We start from the raw sequence: 19,167 nt of genomic DNA, 5'->3' as shown, positions 1-19,167 counted from the left end.
GAGTTTACCTTGTACAGAAAACCATCCTAAATAATATGTTTTATTCATATAATTTGCTGAGGAAGAGAAAGATGGCCTCATTCTTGTCTAATTAGTGTACACAGGTAGTGTGCATGTATGCTCAGTTGCTCTGTCATGTCTGACTCTTTGCCAACCCCATGAGCTATAGCCTACCAGGCTCCTTTGTCCACAGAATTCTCCAGGCAAGAATACTATAGTGGGTTGCCATTTCCTTCTCCAGGGGATCTCCTCTCCCAGGGATTGAATCTGAGTCTTCTGTATTGGCAGGAGAATTCTTTACCAGTGAATCACCTGGGAAGGCCATATACAGATAGGGATTGTGTCCAGTAGAGCTAACTTGCCTATTCATTCCCGAGGAAGACAACCCAGCTCTGATGGGGCCCTGAGGAGCAAGCTCTTCTAATGAGCTATACTAAATGTTAGTATTTTTACATTCAAAAATTTTGAAAAATGGTTGACCTCATTGTGGAATCTCAGAAAATACCTGACACTACCTTACCTAAACCTTTGTAGTAAAAAAAATACTGATCTGTGAAAGAATGTGTTTTTGTGACTAAAAAAAGTGAATAAAATTGGGGGGCAGGGAGGGGATGGAATAGTGAAACTTAGAGTAGAAGTGTGGGGATGCAAAGTGATTTCCATCCCTAATATAATTGAAATCTCCCTGAACCTAGCAGTGTAACTGATGCCTGAAAAATATGGTAAATTTCACTGTGACATTGAAAGTTGCTGAACTGAAGCACTTTTCTTCCATCACACTTTGAAATCACCATCCTAGACTTGGACTTTTGGGAAAAGTTGAACAAGATCAAAACTGTGAGTCACTTGTGTGATAGCTTGCTGCCAGGAAGCGATGACCTCTTCAGAAAAAATGGGACAGTGACATCAGTTTGCAGTGGGTCACTAGGTATTCTGCAGGGTGGCAAGTTATTGTGCATCATCCTGGAAGATGCTTCTTGCATGAAATATGAGACCAGAACTCTAATTCTAACAACATTATAAACAAACCTATGCAATTAAAGCCTAGTGCATGACTGGAAGCAGAGATAAGCTAATAAGATTATGAACCAACTAAATAGATCTCAAAGCCATATGATGACATCATGAAATTTTAGAAGATCCAGCTGGCTTCCCGTGATATTTTTGCAGTTGAAAAATATGTAGCATCTGGTCTTTCGCTTATCATTCTTTGCTGAAGTAGTTGTCATCTTAAGTTCCTTTTTATCATGTAGATGTGTCAAGTTTAAAAATAAAGTTGGAAAATTTTGATAGAGCATTCCATCTAATTTCATGGAAAAAAATAAGCAAAAATTAGTTTCATAAGTGAACTTTTTGTAAGGATGGGCAGTGCCTGGAGCCTTTGCACTTGCCTTAAGCAATTGTATACTCTTGGAGCACCATTAACCTAGAGAATTATGATGATCTCTTATGTTGATCTCTAACATTCCATCATTCATTCATACATTTGGCATAGAGAAGTAGTGTTCTATACTGGGTGTAGGTTTCTTCAGTTAAAACCCCAATTTCATCACTTACTAGTTGTGTAACTTTGAACAAGTTATTTAATCTCTCAAATTTCAGTTTACTCATCTATAAAATAAGAATAATAGGAACTACTGCTAAAGGATACAATATTTGTATTTTGCACCATGTCTGACATACGTGAGCTCCAAATAAACATTTATTATTAGTCACTCACTTAACAAATATTTATTGAGGTCTAAGTAGGTATCAGGCACTGTGCTAATCCCTAGTAAGACTTGGTCAAGAAGAAATAGATTCTTAACAACTAATTTGTGTATAAGGATCATCTCTGACAAGTTAATTGTCTGATACCAATCTGCTCCAGTCACTGACCCTCTACTTAGAAGATCTTTGGGAAGCTATGTTTGTGATGTCCAGTATTAGAGATGAGCAAAAGATTCATTCAGAAATACAATATTAAGTGATAAAGTTTAGTAACACCTCTATGACGTAAAAAAAAAAAAAAAAAAAAGCATTCTGAAAATACACAGTTACATGCTGTAATCTAAAATGTAATCCAAGGTGGTAGCCATGATGTAGGAAGAGGTATGGAGATATTATTCTAACATCAGAATAGGCTCCTCAGACATGAGGCTAATCTCATTGACTTCTCTTCCAGCTCCACTTCTATTACATCTTCTATGCTTCTTCAACCCCAGCCACTGTCATGGCTACTGGCAACCTTTCCTCTGTCTCGGCTCCTGCCATCCTTTGCCATGTGCCATGTCATCTTCATTACACAGCTCCAGTGCTGACCCCACTGACAGTGCTTTCAAACGGTCCCAGATCTGATGACGTCCCTGTAAGATCCTGAAGTATCTTACAGTCTAACAGCTCCTGGGACATTTGGAAATTCAACTATATCCAAGCCTGGATGCTAAGTACTAACAAAGTATATGAAATACCTTTAGAGAAGGGAAATTTTACATGGAGCATGGTATTTGAGCTGATTTTGTCTTCTGATAGACAAAAAATAAAAGAACATCTCAGGCTATGGTAATGGCACAAACCACTAAAAATGTCACTATTTTACTCTTTTTTTAATGGTACAATAACCCCAAACCTGGAGAAGGCAATGACACCCCACTCCAGTACTTTTGCCAGAAAATCCCATGGACAGAGGAGCCTGGTAGGCTGCAGTCCATGGGGTCGCTAACAGTCGAACACGACTGAGCGACTTCACTTTCATTTTTCACTTTCACGCATTGGAAAAGGAAATGGCAACCCACTCGAGTGTTCTTACCTGGAGAATCCCAGGGACCGGGGAGCCTGGTGGGATGCTGTCTATGGGGTCGCACAGAGCCAGACACGACTGAAGTGACTTAGCAGCAGCAGCAGCAGCAACCCAAAACCAATGAAAGCTTTTAACACGATGATCTACCCACCTTCTGGAAGGGCATAGTCAGGTCAGTTTTTTCAAGTATACCTGTGTAAGTGATCCTTCTGGTTTTGCAGGAGCCAAAAGAAGCTGAAGGATTGCCTTCTGTTTTGTTTCTGTCTGTTAGCTACTTGTCTAATTTACTCCAAGTGGTAGTTGTTAACACAAAATCCACCAAAATTGGTTTGTGGGTGCATGTGTGTTGGAGGGTGTTGTGTGTGAGTATATATACACAAACACACACACATGACATTTACAGCAATGATTTAGGGACCTCCTTGGTGGTCCAGTGGTTAAAAATCCACCTGCCAATCAAACACAGGTTCAATCCTTGGTCTGGGAAGATTCCACGTGCCACAGAGCAAATAAGCCCGTGCTTTACAACTGCTGAAGCCCACACGTCCTAGAGTCCATGCTCTACAACAAGAGAAGCCACTACAATGAGAAGCCCGAGCACCATAACTAGAGAATAGCCCCCTAGAGGAGGGCATGGCAACCCACTCCAGTATTCTTGCCTGGAGAATCCCCATGGACAGAGGAGCCTGGCGGGCTACAGTCCATAGCATCACAAAGAGTCGGACACAACTGAACGACTAAGCACACAGCACAGTGCCCACTCACCAAAACCAGAGAAAAAGCCCTTGAGCAGCAACGAACACCCAGTGCAGCCAAAATAAAGAATTTTTTAAAAAAGCAATGATTTAGAAATGAGAATCAATTGAATTCTTAAACAGTCTAATTTCTACAAACTATTAGTAAAGTGTTATTCACTCAGTCATGCTCTGAGCATGACTTTGTGACCCTATGGACTGTAGCCTGCCAGGCTCCTCTGTCCATGAGATTTTCCAGGCAAGAATACTACAGTGGGTTGCCATTCACTTCTCCAGGGATCTTCCCATCCAAGGATTGAGCCTAGGTCTCCTGCATTGCAGGCAGATTCTTTACCATCTGAGCTACCAGGGAAGCCCCAACAAACTATACACAGTGGTAATATGAATTATTTCTATTTTCTACTGGCATTTACTACTGGGTTGAGTTTGTTTCACGTGCGAGAAGTTTTATGTTTTCACCTTAACTACCATAGACTAATTAAAAAACTGTATACACTGTATTTGAAGATTAATTAACAACTCATTTTGTGATGACTAGATTAATATCTTTAATTCCTCATTACTCTCCTGAGTTTTATAGTTGTGGTACCTTTGATCCATAAGATATATGGAATCAGTTCAGTTCAGTTCAGTTGCTCAGTTGTGTGTTGACTCTTTGTGACCCCATGGACTGCAGCATCCCAGGCTTCCCTGTCTATCACCAACTCCTGGAGCTTACTCAAACTCATGTCCATTGAGTCAGTAATGCCATCCAACCATCTCATCCTCTGTCATCCATTTCTCCTCCCGTCTTCAATCTTTCCCAGCTTCTGGGTCTTTTCAAAAGAGTCAGTTCTTCACATCAGTGGCCAAAGTAGTGGAGTTTCAGCTTCAGCATCAGTCCTTCCAATGAATATTTTGGACTGATTCCTTTAGGATGGACTGGTTGGATCTCATTCTGTCCAAGGGACCCTCAAGAGTCTTCAACACCACAGTTCAAAAGTTCAACACCACAGTTCAATTCTTCAGTGCTCAGCTTTCCTTATAGTACAATTCTCACATCCATACATGACGACTGGAAAAACCATAGCTTTGACTAGATGGATCTTTGTTGGCAAAGTAATGTCCCTGCTTTTTAATATGCTGTCTAGGTTGGTCATAACTTTTCCTCCAAGGAGCAAGAGTCTTTTAATTTCATGCTGCAGTCATCATCTGCAGTGATTTTGGAACCCCCAAAAATAAAGTCTGCCACTGTTTCTATTGTTTGCCCATCTATTTGCCATGAAGCAATGGTACCAGATGCCATGATCTGAGTTTTCTGAATGTTGAGTTTTAAGCCAGCTTTTTCACTCTCCTCTTTCATTTTCATCAAGAGGCTCTTTAGTTCTTCTTCACTTTCTGCCATAAGGGTGGTATCATCTGTATATCTGAGGTTATTGATACTTCTCCCGGTAATCTTGATTCCAGCTTGTGCTTCCTCCAGCCCAGCATTTCTCATGATGTACTCTGCATATAAGTTAAATAAGCAGGATAACAATATACAGCCTTGACGTACTCCTTTCCCAATTTGGAACCAGTCCTTTGTTCCATGCCCAGTTCTGACTGTTGCTTCCTGACCTGCATACAGATTTCTCAGGAGGCAGGTAAGGTGGTCTGGTATTCTCATCTCTTTAAGACTTTTCCACAGTTTGTTGTGATCCACACAGTCAAAGGCTTTGTCTTAGTCAATGAAACAGAAGAAGATGTTTGCCTGGAACTCTCTTGCTTTTTCGATAATCCAGCAGTTCAGTTCAGTTCAGTCACTCAGTCGTGTCTGACTCTTTGCGACTCCATGAATCGCAGCACGCCAGGCCTCCCTGTCCATCACCAACTCCCGGAGTTTACCCAAACCCATGTCCATCGAGTCAGTGATGCCATCCAACCATCTCATCCTCTGTCGTCCCCTTCTCCTCCTGCCCTCAATCCTTCCCAGCATCAAGGTCTTTTCCAATGAGTCAACTCTTCGCGTGAGGTGGCCAAAGTATTGGAGTTTCAGCTTCAACATCAGTCCTTCCAATGAACACCCAGGACTGATCTCCTTTAGGATGGACTGGTTGGATCTCCTTGCAGTCCAAGGGACTCTCAAGAGTCTTCTCCAACACCACAGTTCAAAAGCATCAATTCTTCGGCACTCAGCTTTCTTCACCGTCCAACTCTCATATCCAACAGATGTTGGCAATTTGATCTCTGGTTCCTTGCCTATGGAATCAAGACATGACTATATCAGACAGTTCAGGCTCATGGTGTTTAGCTATGTCCATGAAAAACCTTTAATGCCTTCACAATAACATTTCTTATCTCTCTTCACCAGAGTAGAACACAATGGAGCATGAGAAATGCATATGCCCAGGTTTTAACAGAGTCCATTACCATGTTAGACTTAGCTGTGCTCAGTTAACTCTGAAGGACCAAAATACTGGCAAATGATCCAATGAGTGCACTTTATTGCCAAATGTTGTCCAAATTAAAGAGATTATTGTAGCAAATGTTTCATTAGTGATGACTTAACAAACAAACCAGTATTTTCCCTGTGAGCATGTTTTAATCAAAATGGAGAAGGCAGCAGATGCTGTTTGATAGTTTTCAAGCCTATACTATATTTTCTCCCACCATCAAATATACTTCAAGTTCCTTTAAAGGTGATATTAAGAATGCATCTGCCCAAATTATATAGCTCAGTTCACTTCAGAGCTTTCTTACTATTTAATGTCACTTCTCTTTCACACATCATTCAAACAGGATTAAATTATACATGCTTTAAACATATGATGTGTTGAAGTAGAAAGAGTCAGCCTGGCTTCCTGGAAAGATTAATTAAGTGCATCAGCTTTTTCCTGGGTAAAAAGAACCTGTAAATTTGGTTCTTTGATGCAGTGTTGAGCTACTCTCCTCAAAAGGGACCTGGAAAAAAAGTGTTGATCACAGGTAAGTCTATCCTAAAATTAGAATGTCTTGTTCACATTATGTAACTGAAGAAATTTGAAAATGCCTGAACTAGCAGGAAAAAAAAAACCAAAAAAACTCCTCATTGACCTATGGAGTGTCTCAAATTTCCACTCTTCAATTCATTCTTTGTGAATTTTCTAAGAGCTCCTCTAAGGAGTTTCACATAATAACCAGCCAACTTATTAACAGGGATTAGTGTATCTGAGCCATCTATGTTCCTGAAAGAGAGCAGGCTTCTAGGAGAATGAATGAAATCAAAGGTTTTCATATTTGTTTAAGAAATGAAACACCTGTACCAAAGTTTTTTTCATAACACCTGGTAATTTTGCTACAGTAAACTAAAAATGGTCATATGTTTTGTGCAAATTCAATAACCTATGAAACAAGATTCTATCATGGTTAAATGGTAGGAGAAACTAGGTTTAAAGAAATCCATCAGAAATATTTTTTATTTAAAGAACGATCTGACAACCAATTTTTTTCCATTGTAAATTGGAAAAAGATGACTGTTATTTGATTTTGAAAAGCAGAAGATCTTGATACATCAGTATTTTTCTAGAGCATAACATAGCTTGTAAACCATTGGATTAAATTTTTTGATGGTTAAAGATAAGGTGGAAGGTTGAGAAACACAGGGTAGGTCTATGAGTATCCAAGAAGCATGATGATGAGTAGCATGAAATGGTGGAAAGAGACTTGGATTATGAATAAAATGCCCTAGTTCTACCAAACATAGTACCACCTCCACTCTTTATTTGTCTTCGGTCATTGGGGCAAGATATTTAATTTAGAGGACATTCAGTACTTCCCTTGTAAAATGAGAAGCAATGTTTGCTTGACTTATTATGAAGATATTCAAGAGACACAATGTATGCAATAACACTCTGGAAGTTATCAAGTGATATCATGTGTCTTTGATTCTATGTTATATACCACTGAGTCATCATTTGATATCATAACATCTTTGACATCAGGATATATCTTACAGTCACTGTCTGTGGGTATCATTTGCCAGTATCTGTATACATCAAAACAGCCCAATGGAGGTCAGAAGTTTGGAAAAAATTCAGAGACAGTGTGGAGCACTCTTTAAGAAAAATGATGCATCTCCAAGACTTCCTGATGACAAAATTGATTAAACTGCACTTTTAAAAAACAACATACAGTATAGACATCAATGACTGAGTCAAAAAGTGACTCCTGGGTGACAGACTAAATCTAAAACATTTTAGGAATATCTTAAAGAACGTATTTTACTTATATTTCACTTTTATCTATACATAGATAAAAAGAAATATAAAAGATAATATAATATATTTTTATAATATAAAAAATTTTTTAAATCTATGTACATATAAGTTTAAAAGGGTTCTTCCAATAAATAAATGTAAGATTAAAATTCCATGTTATAAGAAAGCGTTATGTCATTTTTTATTGCAATGTTCTTTCTTAGTAGTACATATGACAATTGATAGTGTGTTGGAAAGAAAATTGGTACGTAAATATACAATGTTACTACGAAGTTGTGAGTTAGAAAAAAAGAGCATTTATTGGTACCAAAGGTAAGGTTGGCACATTTTACAGCTTTGTTTAAGCCTGGCCTTGATACCAAGGAAGAGATTATGGACATGAAAACAACTACTACAAAGAGACCTGAAAGGTTCTGATGTGCATGCAAGCCATCTGGCACTAGAAAAATAAATTTAACCCCATAGGAGGAATCTGGATCTTCTTATAATTGATAAGATGCCATTCTAGCCCTAAATATTGACACATAGACCATCAAAGAAACTTCCTGGAAGGGTAATAACACCTGCATAATAGGATTTGATGACAGGATGTTAGAGTAAATAGCTTTATGAAAGCCAGTCAGTGATGATCATAGAGGGGAAAAAAGCATGTTGGAAAATTCATCACTCAAGACAATAATCACTTTTCAAAGGAAGAAGGCTTTTCTTGAATACCCAAAATATGAACCAATGCCTCCTTCCTCCATAACATACATCTTAACCATATCTTTATTAAAGAACATATCAAATTAAATATTAGCTCACCCCTCCTATGGATGTCACAAAGCTAGCAACCATGGTTTGTTCATTTGGTATTAAGAGAACTTGGTATAGTGTAACATAGGGTATTTAGTAGGCAATCAATAAATTACTGGTGAAAGAATGAATATGTTTAATGTATTTTGTATGTAAGAATCACACACATTAATTTGTAAGCAGTTTGTAAATAAGATTAATGATGCTGTTACAATATTACAAGTCTTAATTTACACAGTGTGAAAGATAATGACCATACCAGAAACATTAGTTTACTAATCTACCACACCCCATCTTACTCTTCTAGACTTATCAGTCCTATTCACAGTCTTGGGAATGCCAATCTTTTGTACTCAGTGAACTTTCCCTCACCTCCACTCACTGGTTCTGGCTGATAGACCAGGATTGATAGACCTGTCCCTAAAAGGAGTGGTTCACTGGCTGGTTGATAAGGTAACCAACATTTCTCTTTGGAGAACTGAACCAATAAATAGTCTGAAGAAGGGGAGAACAAAGGCATATTATTGGTGGAGCACCAGAATCAAGGGCAATGGTCTCCTGAAGACAAGTGGGACAACATTTTCTTGGATTCCATACATGTTATACCTTAGAAGTTTCTTTTTTCTCAAGTTAATTTCATAGATCTTTCTTCCTTAGAACTAAAAACACTTTTTCCAAGAGTGAGTACATTTTCTGTCCCAACAAGATCATGATATAGCATACTGGCTAACATTTTGACCAACTTTCCAAGAGCTAGAATACAATGAAATATGATCAATGCAAAATTTACCCAAATTTAATGATCCCTGGATGAATTATTGTTCATCCTGCAACCTAAAACACTTCATCTACTTCAGAAACTTTGGGTCTTGCTCTCTACTGGATATTTGGCTTAGCATTCTCTCTTGATTTGACATACTTTGAGCTCGAGATGATTTTTTTTTTCTTATGACCAAACAGTCCTGTTTTTCAGGCATTCGTATCAACTTGGTTCGTGCCCACTGGGAAGCAAGAGGTACATGTGATTAGAATGAAAGAGAGTGGGTGGGGATGAAACTGAACAGTTAACGATTCATTTGTAGAGGGGATATGTATCAAACATTTTTGAAATCTTATTACTGGCTTTAAAATAGAAAGGTAGACCAATAATAACAACAATACAGCAATAATAACAAGAATAGAAAAAGAAAAGAACACTAGAGCAAATGGGAAACATACAAGTTCAACTTAATGCATGTTGTTTTTTAATTTTATTGTATATACTGTTAAATTTTTTCTCAAATTTAAGTTTCAATCAGTTCAGCCCCTCAGTCAAGTCAGACTCTTTGCGACCCCGTGGACTGAAGCACGCCAGGCCTCCCTGTCAATCACTGACTCCTGGAGCTTGCTCAAACTCATGTCCATCAAGTCGGTGATGCCATCCAACCATCTCATCCTCTGTCGTCCCCTTCCCCTCCTGCCCTAAATCTTTCCTAGCATCAGGGTCTTTTCCAGTGAGTCAGTTCTTCACATCAGGTGGCCAAAGCATTGGAGTTTCAGCTTCAATATCAGTCCTTCCAATGAATATTCAGGACTGATTTCCTTTGGGATGGACTGGTTGGATCTCCTTGCAGTCCAAGGGACTTTCAAGAATCTTCCTCAACACCATAGTTCAAAAACATCAATTCTTCAATGCTCAGCTTTTTTTATGGTCCAACTCTCACATCCATACATGACTATTGGAAAAACCATAGCTTTGAAGAGACAGACCTTTGTTCCTAAGGAATGTCTCTGCTTTTTATTATGTTGTATATGTTGAACATAGAAAAGCTGTCTACGTTGGTCATAGCTTTTATTCCAAGGAGCAAGAGTCTTTATTTCATGTCTGCAGTCATCATCTGCAGTGATTTTGAAGTCCAAGAAAATGAAGTCTCTCACTGTTTGCATTGTTGCCCCATCTATTTGTCATGAAATGATGGAACTGGATACAATGATCTTAGTTTTCTGAATGTTGAGCTTTAAGCCAACATTTTCACTCTCCTCTTACACTTTCATCAAGAGGCTCTTTAGTTCTTCTTTGCTTTCTGCAATAAGGGTGATGTCAGTTGCATATCTGAGGTTATTGATATTTCTCCCTGCAATCTTGATTCCAGCTTGTGCTTCATCCAGCCTGGCATTTTGCATGATGCACTCTGTATATAAGTTAAATAAGCAGGGTGACAATATACAGCCTTGACGTACTCCTTTCCTGATTTGGAACCAGTCAGCTGTTCCATGTACAGTTCTAACTGTTGCTTCTTGACCTGCACACACATTTCTCAAGAGGCAGGTAACGTAGTCTGGTATTCCCCTCTCTTTAAGATTTTTCCACAGTTTGTTGTGATCCACACAGTCAAATGCTTTAGCATAGTCAATGAAGCAGAAGTAGATGTTTTTCTGGAATTCTCATGCTTTTTTTATGATTCAGCAGATGTTGGCAATTTGGTCTCTCGTTCCTCTGCCTTTTCTAAAACCAGCTTGAACATCTGGAAGTTCACATTTCATGTACCGCTGAAGTCTGGCTTGGAGAATTTTGAGCATTACTTTGCTAGTGTGTGAGATGAGTGCAACTGTTTGGTAGTTTAAACATTCTTTGGCATTGCCTTTCTTTGAGATTGGAATGAAAACTGACCTTTTCCAGTCCTGTGGCCACTGCTGGGTTTTCCAGATTTGCTGGCATATCGAGTGCAGCACTTTCACAGCATCATCTTTTAGGATTTGAAATAGGTCAACTGGAATTCCATCACCTCCACTAACTTTGTTCATAGTGATGCTTCCTAAGGCCCACTTGACTTTGCATTCCAGGATGTCTGGCTTTAGGTAATGATCACATCGTCATGGTTGTCTTTTTCATGAAGATCTTTTTTGTACAATTCTTCTGTATATTCTTGCCGCCTCTTCTTAATATCTTCTGCTTCTGTTAGGTCCATACCATTTCTGTCCTTTATTGTGCCCATCTTTGTGTGAAATGTTCCCTTGGTATCTCTAACTTTCTTGAAGGGATCTCTAGTCTTTCCATTTTTATTGTTTTCCTCTATTTCTTTGCATTGATCACTGAAGAAGGCTTTCTTATCTCTCCTTGCTCTTCTTTGGAACTCTCCATTCAGACGGGTATATCTTTCCTTTTCTCCTTTGCCTTTCACTTCTCCTCTTTTCTCAGCTATTTGTAATGCCTCCTCAGACAACCATTTTGCCTTTTTGCATTTCTTTTTCTTGGGGATGATCTTGATCACTGCCTCTTGTACAGTGCTATGAACCTTCATCTACAGTTCTTCAGGCACTCTATCAGATCTAATCCCTTGAATCTATTTGTCACTTCCACTGTATAATCTTAAGGGATTTGATTTGGGTCGTACCTGGATGGTCTAGTGGTTTTCCCTACTTTCTTCAATTTAAGTCTGAATTTGGCAATAAGGAGCTCATGATCTGAGCCACATTCAGCTCCCAGTCTTGTTTTTGCTGACTATATAGAGCTTCTGCTGCTGCTGCTGCAAAGAATATAATCAATCTGATTTCAGTGTTGACCATCTGGTTATGTCCATGTGTAGAGTCTTCTCTTGTGTTGTTGGAAGAGGGTGTTTTCTCAGTGCATTCTCTTGGAAAAACTCAGTTAGCCTTTGCCCTGCTTCATTTTGTACTCCATAGCCAAACTTGCCTGTTACTCCAGGCATCTCTTGACTTCCTTCTTTTGCATTCTAGTCCCCTATGATGAAAAGGACATCTTTTTCTGGTGTTAGTTCTAGAAGATCTTGTAGGGCTTCACAGAGCCCTTCAACTTCAGCTTCTTCAGCATTAGTGGTTGGGGCATAGACTTGGATTACTGTCATAATGAATGGTTTGCCTTGGAAATGAATGGAGATAATTCTGTCATTTTTGACAGAAGTACTACATTTCGGACTCTTTGTTGACTATGAGGACTACTCATAAATAAAATAAATTTCAGTTTATTAATTAAAATATAATTAAAACTCAGAAATAGCCCTTTGATCCTTAGGAAATACTGAAGAATAACACACCAAACACCACTCTATCTCTTTCTAGCATGCTTTTCTGGTTACTAGAGATTGGAAAGGTGAATGTTATAGATATTTCTCAGATTCTGGTGAAGGCATAGTTTCACATACTACTTGGTTTCCACCAACCAGATGCACCTGTATAAGACAAGCAAGGTGGGTATGAACATCATGAGAGAGAATCTACGGGGCTATTCTGGCAAGTAAGGGGGTTGAGGAGTTCAGTTCATCTATAGAGCTTTAACTGAGGACCTAGAATTTAATCTGTATCTTCACTTCTGTAAGTGACATATGAAGGTGTTTCCATTTGACCACCCCATTGTTCAGCTGTATATTTCTCCTATATATCCTCCAAACCTGGTTCCTGAGTACCAATAAAAACATTATAAATTATCTATTATATTATAATAAACTTATTTTTGCTTAAACTAGCAAAATTCAATCTTGTTTTCTGAAATCAAGAACCATGCATGACCTATGTAGTAATTGGTACCAGAAATGAGATGCTGGAAGGTACAAGTAACACTAATTTAGTAGAAGCTTTGGATAGTGAGGGCTCAGAATTTAGTTTTAATCTGGTAGCCAAATATTTGGTTAGTCTCTCACTTGTTTATTTTTAAAAGCAAGATAGCTGTTGCCTGAGGTTATAGTATTCAAGGAAATAATAGAATGAACTCATAGTATTCATAGATGTTAGTAGGTGTTGGTCCATTTTTGCTAATTTTATCAAAATCTTCTGAATTAGATGAACTCAATAGAGGTGAAAAGAAGTAAAGTTTTGCTAAAGAAGGCATTCTTAGCCTGTGCCCACTAACTGCATTGATGGAAAATCCAGTGATTTAGAACTTGCAGTGTTGAACAACTCATCTGCTTTTTTGTATCTGAACTTGAAGAAGTTTGAAGCTGTAGCCATGAAACTACAGTGTTAGAAGGAGGTAAGGCTCTTGCTTTGTCATAAAGCAGCAGTGATTTTGCTGGCAAGAGATGATGAATTGCATTGCTTCCCCATATAAGCCTATTATTTCAGATGCTCTCAAGGTAGCCACCATTAATTTAAGGGCCAGAGGGAAGGGCAGAGAACAGAGCCCAGTAAATAAAAGAGGAGAATCTGCAGGCTCAAAAACCATGTCTGGGCAAGTCTTTTGAGTATGGCAGTTTGTACATGGAACAGAAGTCAAGTTTGCTAAGTGTTTGAAGGAATTAGCTTCCCAAAGAAACCCAAAACTTGGTCTGCAACATTCTATGATTGTTAAAACTTCAAAATAAGTCCAATATTTCAAATCTCATAAGTCTCCAAGAAGCACATCCTGCCCTCCACACCGCCCCACCCCACCCCACCCCACCCCACCCCCGTGCCCACCTCTGATATGTTTGTCAAGGAAAACTGACAAGGATGAACCTTCCAAGGTAGATCCAGGAGCAATAGAGGACAAGGCATGAAGGAGAGCATTCCAGAGAAAGAACCAGGAGTTTCCAGGTTGGCCAACAAAGAAACTTCCTGCAGTGCTGGGGCAGAGAGTCCTGGTTATTCCTGTTCAGTAGGTTTTGATAATTATTGTGAAATGGTACCTAATGTCACCAAGGGACATTGGGTTATTGCAGTGACCCATTTCTTCTCCATCATTGAAAACTTACATGTGCTGGTAGCTGAAAATATATCTTTTCAATTTTTTTTTCAAATTTGTTATTTTTTTAATTGGAGGATAATTACCTTATAATATTGTGTTGGTTTCTCCATACAACATGAATCAGCCTGAGTATACCTATGTCTCCTTCCTCTTGAACCTCCTTCCCACCTCCCACCCATCTAGGTTGTCACAGAACACTGGGTTAAGCAATTTCCCACAAGATATCTATTTTATGTATGGTAATATATATGTTTCAGTTCTATGCTCTCAGTTCACCCCACCTGCTGTATCCCACAAGTCGGTTCTTTACCTCTGAATCTTCAAATAGGTACATCAGTACCATTTTTCTAGATTCCATATAAAAGTATTAATATATGATACTTATTTTCTCTTTCTGACTTACTTCACTCTGTATAACAAGCCCTAGACTAGCCCTAGCTCTGTATAACATCCACCTCACTAGAACTGACTTAAATTCATTCCTTTTTATGGTGAAAATATATTTTTACTTAATTGGTTACCAACCTACAAGAGCCCCATCTGGGCCTCTTAGAGAGGGTTGCATATCTGTTACTGAAACAGCAGTAGCAGAGAGAGACTTGGGTCTTGATCCTTTGGTGAGACAGTGAGACTGTTCTATTTATGAAACAAAGGTGTGCGTGTGGGTCTGGAAAACCAGAGGTAGAATATGACAGAAAATCGCTAATAGCCTAATCTGGAGGTTCTAAGTTATGTCCACAAATTATCTGTTACGCTTCCCTCTAGAATGACTTTCCCCTGGTGAGTGGAATTAACTTAGTGACTCACTTCTAATTAATAGAATAAAGTGGAAGTATCCTGTGTCAATTAGGAAACCAGGTCATAAAGGACACTGGGACTTCATCACTGCTTTCTCCTGGACAGCTCGCTCTAGGGGGGAGTCAGCAGTATACTCAAGCAGTTTGTGGACAGGTTCCTGTAGCAAGGGCCTGAGGCCTCCAGCCAATAGCCATGTGAGGAGCTGAGGCTTCCTGCCAACAGCCTTGTGAGGGAGCCTTCTTGAAATTGGATCTTCCACCTCCAGGCAAACCTTCAGATGATGGCAGACTCTGCCAATATCCTGACTGCAACCACATGAGAGACCTTGTGTCGAAACAATTCAGCTAAGCTGTTTCTGAATTCTTTACCTATCAGAAAGTTTGAGATGATAGCGTTTCTCGTCTTAAGCTACTCATTTTTGTGGTGATTTGTTATTTAGCATGAGGTAACTGATATATTCGCTCAATATCAAGTCTCATCTTCTTCCTTAGAAACAAAATCTTGATTTTGAGTATAATTTTTAGGTACGATATACCTCACACTCCTTCTGAATCCATCCAATTAGATGTCAGCTGGAGCATTGTTAGGATGCTCCTTTCAGGAAAACGCCTTTAAAAGGTTGTAGGCCATCCACCATTCTTCCAGCCTGGAATGCAATTTGATGAGTGCAAGTCCAGCAATCAATTAAGATCATGAGGCAACTTTTGAATGAAAGCAAAGAGCTAACGATGACAGAATAGAAGCAATCCAGGTGCTTAGTAATGATGGTATCATCAAAGCAGCCCCCAAAATGCCATTTGTGGACCTTTTTACAATGGAGAAAAATCACTTTCCACACTGGTTAAGTCACTGTTAGTTCTTGTTTCTGTTACTAGTAGCTAAAATGCAGTAACTAACTGGTGGAAACTGGGATTAGATTTCTTGGATATCTGGCTTCTAGGAAATAGGATACACTGAGCTACTAACAGGATAAATCTTTGAGCTACCTAACAGGATAAAGCTTGGTTGGAGTAGTTATTACTGTAAATTATTGAGCTATGTATCTGCTATAAGCCTTCCTGGGACATGAGGAGTTTATACTGCTTATCAAGAATTCTCTTCCTAGGTCAGGAGAGAATTATCCAGGAAATCCTCTGAACTTCCATATGGGCATCAATGGAAGATTTCGTGTGCACCTCCCCCCCAACACACACACACACTTAGTATTTTGCACACTAAATTACTGACACTTGGGCTGACCTGAATAAACCATCCTTCACCCTTACTGTTCTGTGTCACTTAAGAATTGTAAGGTAGCCAAAGTTAATATTCAACATGTAATTTTCTGGAGATATCTTTATCTCTATCTCTATCTATCTAGGCTTCCTTGGTGGTTCAGAGGAAAGAATCCACCTGCCTATCCAGAAGACATGGTTTGATTCCTGAGTCAGGAAGATCCCCTGGAGAAGGAAATGGCAACCCACTCTAGTATTCTTGCCTGGGAAATCCCATGGACAGAGGATATTGGTGGGCTACAGTCCATGGGGTCACAAAAGAGTTAGATGTGACTTAGTGACTAAACAACAACATACACACACACACATATGTATATATTCATAAAATCCACACTAGCCTTTGTTTGAGGCAGCCACCTGCCTGAAGCTGCAGCAGTAAGAATGTGCTGTAGCGTTCGGAGTACTATGAAAGGTCCGAAGAGCTAAGATAAAGACATTTAGGCACCCTGCCTGTAGGTTCCTGTGCAGTTTTCTGTAATGAGATTGGAGCCCTTTTATTCTGATGGGGCATGAGTGCCAAGGACTGGCAAAACCAGGGCACTCAATTTATTCACTAGAATGAATCCTGAAAACCGGATCTTAAAAAAACAACAACAACTGAAAATGATTGCCTACAAGCAGCTGAAAGTGTGGAAGGAGAAGGCAGACACTTTATGAAAGGCAAATATGGATAATGCTTTCTCATTCCCTCCAAAAGAAAACATGCAGTATAGTTAAGGGATCGAAAAACCTGAGAAATCCCAATGAAGCTAAGGAAAATCTGTCAGTTTTGAAGATATGTCAGCTTCATATGTCCATGTAAATGTTACACAGAATCTTATTGTTTTATGTAGAAATGGGTCATGTAGATCTCATTACACAGTCCTGTCATAAATGAAGAGGACATTTCAGGATTTCACAAATATACATCTGTACAATAGATCAATTGGGTAAAACATAATTCAATTCATTTTCAAAGATTTTACTCAGATAACCTTAAACTAAAGCAAAGTGCATACAGTCAGCCCTCCGTATCTGCACATTTCATATCCATGGCTTTAATCAACCAAGGATGGAAAATATGCGAAAAAAAAAAAAAAATCCGGAAAGTTTCAAAATGAAAATTTCAACTGGCTGCTTGCTGGCAACTATTTAAACAGCATTTAACACTGTATTTACAAGTATTTACATAGTATTTACATTGTATTAGGTGTTATAAGTAGTCTGGGCTTAGTCACTCAGTCATGTCTGACTCTTTGTGACCCCATGGACACATGCCCTGCCAGGCTCCCCAGTCCATGGAATTCTCCAGGCAAGAATACTGGAGTGGGTTGCCATGCCCTCCTCCAGGGTATTAGTCTAGAGACTATTTAAAATATAAGAGAGAATGTTCCTAGGATGCAAACGCTACTGCCATTTTACAGGAGACTTGAGCATCTGAGGGTTTAGGTTTTGAGGGGGGTGCAATAACCAGTCCTCTAGAGATATCAAGGGATGACTCTATCTGTTTTCCTAAATTATTTAAAAATCTGTGGGGAAGAAAGCTATTAAGGTTGGTGCAAAAGTAATTGTGTTTTGCATTGTTGAACTTTGCCATTTGATATTAGAATACATTCTTAAATAAATGTTCTGTTATACATCATTTTAATGTGCATTTCTTACTTTATGGTTTTTTTTGCTAATGACATTACTTGCTGTTTATATTTATTTTAGACTATAGAAATGATGTTAGACAAAATGTGAATTTGAGCAATCTTTTAATTCACATTCAAAATGGGTCATGAGAGCGTTGAGGATGAGAAGAGTAGTGGCCGACCATCAGAAATTGACAATGACTGACTGAGAGGTTCATCGAAACTGATTCTCTGACAACTACATGAGAAGTTGCCCAAGAGCTCAGTGAGACCATTCTATGGTCATTAGGAATTTGAAGCAAATCAGAAAGGCGAAAAGCTTGGTACGTGGGTGCCTCACGAGCTGACTGCAAGTCAAAATAATCATCATTTTGAAGTGTCATCTTCTTTTATTTTACACAACAACAACAAGCCATTTCTCAACCGGATTGTGACGTGCGCTGAAAAGTGAATTTTATGCAACAACCAGCAACAACTGGCTCAGTGGTTGAACCGAGAAGAAGCTCCAAAGCTCTTCCCAAAGCCAAACTCTCACCAAAAAGTCATGGTCACTGGTAGTCTGCTGCCCCTCTGATCCACTACAGCTTTCTGAATCCATGCTCAGCAAACAGATGAGTTGCACGGAAAACTGCAACATTGGCAGCTGGCATTGGTCAACAGAAAAAGCCTAATTCTTCTCCGCAAGAATGCCCCAGTGCACATTGTGCAACCAATACTTAAAAAGTTGAATAAATTGGGCTACAAAGACTACAAAGCTTTGCCTCATCTGCTATATTCAACTGACCTCTTGCCAGTCGACTACCACTTCTTCAAGCATCTCAATAACTGTTTGCAGGAAAAATGCTTCCACAGCTAGCATGAGGCAGAAAATGTTTTCCAAGAGTACTTGAATCCCAAAGCACAGATTTTTATGCTGCAGGAATAAACAAACTTATTTCTCGTTGGCAAAGATGTGTTGGTTGTAATGGTTTCTATTTTAATTAATAAAGATATTTGAGCCTAGTTATAATGATTTAAAGGTCTTCCCTGGTAGCTCAGGTGGTAAAGAATCTACCTGCAATGCAGGAGGCCCAGATTTGATCCCTGGGTGGGGAAGATCCTCTGGAGGAGGGCATGGCAAACTATGCCAGTATTCATGCCTGGAAAACACCATGGACAGAGGAGCCTGGTGGGCTAAAGTCCATGGGGTCACAGAGTCAGACACAACTGAGTGACTAACACTTCCACGTCCAACTTCTTTAATGATTTAAAATTCACAGTCTGAAACCAGAATTACTTTT

The sequence above is a fragment of the Giraffa tippelskirchi genome, chromosome 2 (assembly GCF_054371585.1).
Source record: "Giraffa tippelskirchi isolate mGirTip1 chromosome 2, T2T-mGirTip1v1.2.pri, whole genome shotgun sequence".
In the NCBI taxonomy this organism is placed as follows: domain Eukaryota; kingdom Metazoa; phylum Chordata; class Mammalia; order Artiodactyla; family Giraffidae; genus Giraffa; species Giraffa tippelskirchi.
The sequence above is the reverse complement of the archived record's forward strand: the minus strand, read 5'-3'. Positions refer to the sequence as shown.